This window comes from Saccostrea echinata, unplaced genomic scaffold (assembly GCF_033153115.1).
Source record: "Saccostrea echinata isolate AGI-Se365-2 ecotype Australia unplaced genomic scaffold, CSIRO_AGI_Sech_v1 ptg000054l, whole genome shotgun sequence".
NCBI lineage: Eukaryota > Metazoa > Mollusca > Bivalvia > Ostreida > Ostreidae > Saccostrea > Saccostrea echinata.
This window is the reverse complement of record NW_026889803.1, coordinates 17,949,397-17,955,707: the sequence shown is the minus strand read 5'-3', so window position 1 is coordinate 17,955,707 and position 6,311 is coordinate 17,949,397. Positions and strand designations below refer to the sequence as shown.

The window sequence follows — 6,311 nt, the reverse complement described above, 5'->3', positions numbered from 1 at the left end:
AAATCATCGCGTTATTGATTTAAATATTCAACATCATTAATTTTAGAGAGACGAAGTTACTAATTAACGATGTCAATGCATAATATAGTATCCCGGCCACAGATTTATATAAATGTCACGGATATGTGATCTTAGACTATAACACTAGACCACTTTTTTAACAATGTCACTGTTGTGTATTGTATCAATTAAGGAGGCTGGGGGGTCAACAAATTAACCACCAGATTTAACTTAAGTTCTTAGATATGATATCTTAAGCTGTCAACTATCATTTGGCAAAGAAAAATTTCAAAAATTTTAGTTTTAAAATTTGATCATTTTCTATATCTTCATATGGAGCTCTTCTTCTATAGGAGATCAATATAGTCTAAAAATGGCCACAACCCCCCAGCCTCTTTAAATGTAACTCTCAAACAGATTTTTTTATAATCGACGCTCTTTGAAGCGCGACCTCGAAAGTAAAAGTTTTGGAATTTTACGTGAGACATTGAACCTAAATTCTCTTTTACGGTATAGCTGTTGGCAGGATACAGAAAGATTAAAGCTTGAGGATAGGCCCTTTCGTTGCACAGCCCCTTTCGATTGTGACATCTCTATAAGTTTCTTATTTTTTATTTTAGTACTGCAGAAGCATATGATCTCAACCAAAATTATTAAAGAAGTATATGCTCAAGGAAAATCACCAGTCATATTGCTGTGTATTACAAATAAATTTGTTTCACAAATGTTTTGTTATTGCAGATCTCTGTCGGTTTACATTACCGAAATAGAAATAAGCTTGAGAAATTACATGTCGAAGAAATATGTTTCTTTAATGCATAGATATTAACCTAGACGTACCGGTTTTTGATATATTCATTGTATGTAGATTCAGCACGTCCAACAGTATAACGGAAAATATATAAAGCAAGTCATTTTCACACGCAGAAGGTGTAACCAAGTGTACGTGCAATTAAAAAAGAAGAAAGTACAAATATGTTAGTCACCGTTAATTTTAATTTGAAGAGATCAAAGTGACAGGCTAGAAACTAGAATGATACATTTGTTGAACAACCTCCCTCTAGTGTCATCGTCTTTCCGGTTAACGACAGGAACGAAACTGAACGAGGGACGGCTTTAGGCCCCTCGGACTGTATTTGTCCACCATTCTTTAAAAAATCGGTCGTTTTGTCATGGCACACACAGAGACAGACAAAGAGATGTATGGCAATGAAATTTTGCTTTCTTCCTCTAAATTTACGTGCACAATAAATTATTAGAATTTGAGATGTTTGTTTGTTTGTTTGTTTTAGTAATATGTGCTTTAATCACTGGCGGATTTAAGGGGGGGGCGTGGGGGGCGCACGCCCCCCCTAAAATTTTCAAACTATGATATGACTAATATTAATAATGCCATACTTAAGTATATAACTAACCAATACCACTATTTTTGTGCCTGGTTTTACTCTTAAAATACACGAAACCCCAGGAGCTTCCGGGGGCTTCGCCCCCTGGGCCCCCCTCTATTCAAAGTATGATATGACTAGTATTAATAATGCCAAACTTTGGTACATATAAACTAACCAATACCACTATTATTGTGCCTGGTTTTACTCTTAAAATACACGAAAACCCAGGAGCTTCCGGGGGCTTCGCCCCCTGGGCCCCCACCAGGGCTTCGCCCTGGACCCACTGGGGGTCTCAAGGCGGCCCCCAGACCCCCTGCCTGAACGAAGTTATCCACGCCCCCCCCCCCCCCCCTAATCAAAAATCCTGTATCCGCCCATGTTAATACAATCTTAATTTATAAGTGTCACAAACTGACGTAGGTTGCAAATAAGGATAGACTGATTATAATGTAAAATCCAGAAGATTTTCTATTGATCTAATTTTGAATGGAAAGGTACATTACATGTATACCGTCTCTCACGTGTATAACCAATGTTATCAGTTATGAAAAATATTGATTTATGAAACAGTGAATAGCATTTTTCAATTTTTTTAAAATCGAAGTTCAACGAAAATTTGCAAAAAATATTACATGTCTTAATGTAAATATTTATTTGCATCTTAAGTTCATGCAACAGAAATATCAAATCAAACTTCGAATTTGAATATTATATACATGTAGATGCATGCATGTATTCTTAGATATTTTTAACCTTAAAAATAATATTTTATAGCATACGAAACGTTTGTACTGAAACTTTATTTTGCAAAATCCTTTACAGATGTAACTCTGAACCATTGATCATAAATCACTTCTTTACTTTTGAACCTAAAATTACTACTCATTAATTATTATAATTACTATTATTATCAACATCTTAACAATTCCTTAACATTTTAAATATGCATGCAAAAGGGGGGGAAAAAAGAGAGGATCTCATACTGTTCAAGCAGCATACACCACAGATAAGATGACTGAATGACTGATGTCCTTCAGCTTTATAATATACATTGTATATAATTAAAAATTATTCTAGCGTTATGAAATTTCTTGTATATGACACGTGTACATCTCCACGACATTATATGTCATTCATAAATTGTAAACACTTATGACCTATCCCTTCAAATCAATATAATTTTTAAGCACAATAAACTTTTACACTACTAGTGACAACGTGGGCCGATCCTGTTATGCCGTGAGAACAATTTTTGGTTCATTCACTCCATTGGCTGTTTAAAATGAATATGCATAGGTAACGAGTATATATAACACGAACAAGTGTTCCCTTACTGTATCATTGGCACAAGAACTCGATATCAATAGTATGCTTGAAATACAGAGACGCTCGTTAAATACAATTGAAGTGGATTAATTATCAAACTGTGCATTCAGGTGATCGGGAAGATTTGATAAGAAAAATTCAAGGTGATATTGTATGTGACGCGCCAAGACAATTAAAGCAAGATGATTTACTTAACACTTCGGTCACTTTTAGCAATTTCTGTGATACTGTTATCACATGATTTAACCAAGAACTCAGTGTCAGCAATTCCAGCTTTGATGTTATGCAATGGAAAATGTTTTAATGGGGGAACAATTCTTATGCCTACTTCAATATTTGGATACTGCCACTGTCTATGCAGGAAAGGTTTTGCAGGCCCTAGATGTGAAATTGCTACAAAGAAATTTAAATTGAGAAAACTGAGTAACTTAAAACTTTTGTTGAAAAGGTTAAGATCGAGCTGACCACAACAATATTTTTAATAGGTAAGTTTTAGCTTGTGCTGCTGTACATTTTTATTTATTGAAATATGAACATGTGTTTTGAATGATTGTCATCTGTAAACACTTCAACAATCTATTGCCAAATTTACCACTATCAGATTTTCAAAACTAAAATGATTTGGCAGGCAACGTGTTATTTTGAATGGTTCATGACATTAAGTACTTAATTAGGCGAACGAAACATTTTTTTGTAAAATAGAATTTCAACACTCCGCTGATGCAATAGCTAGCCTTTGGGGTCAAGCGTGTGTTTAATAATTTGTCAGGGACGAGTCAAAATTTGTATCATGCCAAATATTACTCATTCAAATTTATTGACTTGGTTAACAATATGCCATACAAAGGGGGAAAATACAACACTAATTAATGATAGTTCACCAATTAATAATTTGTCATTGGACATAAATGCCATGAAAATAAAATACAGCATTGCATTTTTAAAATTAATATATTTCACAAAATGTTTTCAGAATAGGTTTGATTCATGGAAAGTAGTGCGCGAGCCGCAAACTAATTGATACATAAATCAAACAACGTGTGAATAATCAGACATTAATTATTGTTAATCTTTATAAAAAGCGACATTTGGTTTTTTCGTGCAATGCCCTTTATTAACATGGTCAACACGACACAATTATATTAAGGAAGACATATTATTACATGTATCACAGGGGCTTGCTATCCAAGAGTGTTAACAATATATGTTAAAAGTATAATATACTATGTTGTTTTATAAGTATATATGATTTACACTCCTGGGGCAAGCCCCTGTGATCTTAGTGATGGATATGTACGATTCATATAATAGATATACAATTATTTATAAAAGTCCCGTTCATTTTAAATAACTTATTGATTAAAAAAAGGATAAAACTAACGTTAACTTTCTTATCAAGAAGTAAAGTACATTTTTAGTAAACTGAGGAGCGGTGTTATAAGAAAACAAAGCTAGATCTTGATAACAGAAGCTTTTTCATCTGCATTGAAATCACACGTAAGGTAATGAAAAAGACATTCAAGGATACAGAAAAATAAGATTTACAGCAATTTGTCATAAGGATCTTTATTAATTCTTGACACATATTTCAACAAATGTTAATAGGGAATATTATTAAAGTATCAAATAAGGACAAAACTGTCAAGCAGAAAAAGTAGGTTGTAAAAAGGGGTCCTTGAAAGAATTTCTTACGGCAGTGGCATTAAGTGTTTAAAAGTACCGAAAGTGTAATTAACAAGACATGCATTGGGAAAACGCAAAGTCTGTTTTGGCATGTTATTTAATTTAATGAGATAAAAGGATTTAAAAATTAATAATAAACCCCCCACTGGTAATGTGTACGGTCGATATATATCGCAGAGCTTGCTCTTCCTATGTTGAGTGCAGACACAATAGAAAACGTAAAGACTTTATTTCATTATATTAATTGCCCCTACAGAAAAGCTGATTCAATCTGCCACAACCATTTAATCTATCAATCGCCACAACGAAGTACTCAATAAAATGATTTTAAACTGTTGACCCACAGTTCAGAAATTGTAACCGAGGCATGCAAGTTATGATGACACGGGTAGCGTTTTAAATATTTAGCACACTACTTGTAATCGGAAAGATCAAATGACAATGTAAAAGATACGTTAACAGCGCGACTTTTCAATGTTCTTTCTTTTCACAGATTTGACTTCAGACCTATCTAATTAATGAAGACATTATCTGTTACGATGAATTATTAATCATGATGTTCCTATAGGTTGTTGTAAACCATTTACTTATTGAACACTGATGAACATCGTTTCTTATGATCTTTTATCTGCTGTCTTTTCAGGTTATTGAAATGTTCCCGGTATTTATTTTTCCAATGAACGTGGGTGAAGACGGACGCCTAGAACGCTTTGACCCCCAGGAGTTGTGTTCTATCAGTAGACGTTGTTGACTATTTATTTATTGAATTACGAACTCCTATTTTTACACCTTTACCAGAAAGTGTGGGGATGTCTTCTATGCCAACACGCGCCAAGTCTTTCCAATCGAGCACATTGGATGGGAGCTGGAAACGCCATGGAAAGGCAGCAGGCAACTCGAGGTTTCAGCGAGACTACTCGGGTTCCTTCGATCCATGAAGTGTGAATGCGATTTGCCGAAGCAAGTTTCCATCTTTTAAAATTTCGGTAGAAATCCAGTGAGAGATGGCACGTAGTCTAGTGGACTTTGGTTTCAGTTTGGCATTGTTTTGAACAATGCAGTATTATTTGGATTGATCTCAATTTATAACTCAAATGTCATTGTCTCAATTTAACTTCATTTTGATGAGATCATTCCATTTTTAATTTATTTATTACGTCCCTCGTCGGTTCGATACATAACTATCGACACAAGTCTTGTTTGCACCCAAATTATGCCTGGATTTTCACCCAACCAGAGAACAACCATGTACATTAAATCAAAGAAATATTTTAGATAATATTCCTCAATGTTTTTTTTAACATTGTTGATTTCATTTACGTATGATTAATCCTTTCAAGTTATATAACATTGAGGGCACCGTAACCCTTAAACCGAAAGTTATCAAACAAATCTTTATGCATTATCAGCACTATACAATTGAAATATTATACACAGAAATACAAAACAGCAACCTTGCATTCCAAGAGCCGACTGGGGACTACATTTTTCAAATATCACTTTGAAATATCATTTGTACATTGTGAATGTGATATGAGATTTGTTATTTATATTCTTATTCCTTAATTTATTACTATTATTTATGCATTTTTAAATTAAAAGTTATTGAAAATTGTTGTCTATTGCAAAAAGAAAAAAATTACATAAACAATAAAAAAGATGATATTTATGAAACGGGTTGTTCTTTTCTTTTCCCTTAAATTAAAAGTACTGTCACGAAACTTCTAAATATTATAATAGACAGCAGAATCATGTTGTGGGGAATGTCTTAAAAAGCAAGAAAATGTTACTTGCTGTAATAGTTGATTTTATCAGTGCATGACAAAATGACTTAATTAAAAAGACAATACAGCGACTACTTTTACTTGAAACTATAGGATCTTTTTACACCTTCCGTCATTGTTTTTGGCTCAT

The 6,311-nt window shown here is 33.5% G+C and overlaps 1 long non-coding RNA gene across 1 annotated transcript; it reads left to right on the top strand.

Moving 5' to 3' along the window:
* The first annotated feature begins 2,735 nt into the window (after window positions 1–2,735).
* On the top strand, window positions 2,736–6,066 carry LOC133205786 (uncharacterized). The gene is made up of 2 exons (XR_009723657.1): window positions 2,736–3,199; window positions 5,041–6,066. It is a non-coding gene; the product is annotated as an uncharacterized LOC133205786 (long non-coding RNA).
* Window positions 6,067–6,311: the final 245 nt, after the last annotated feature.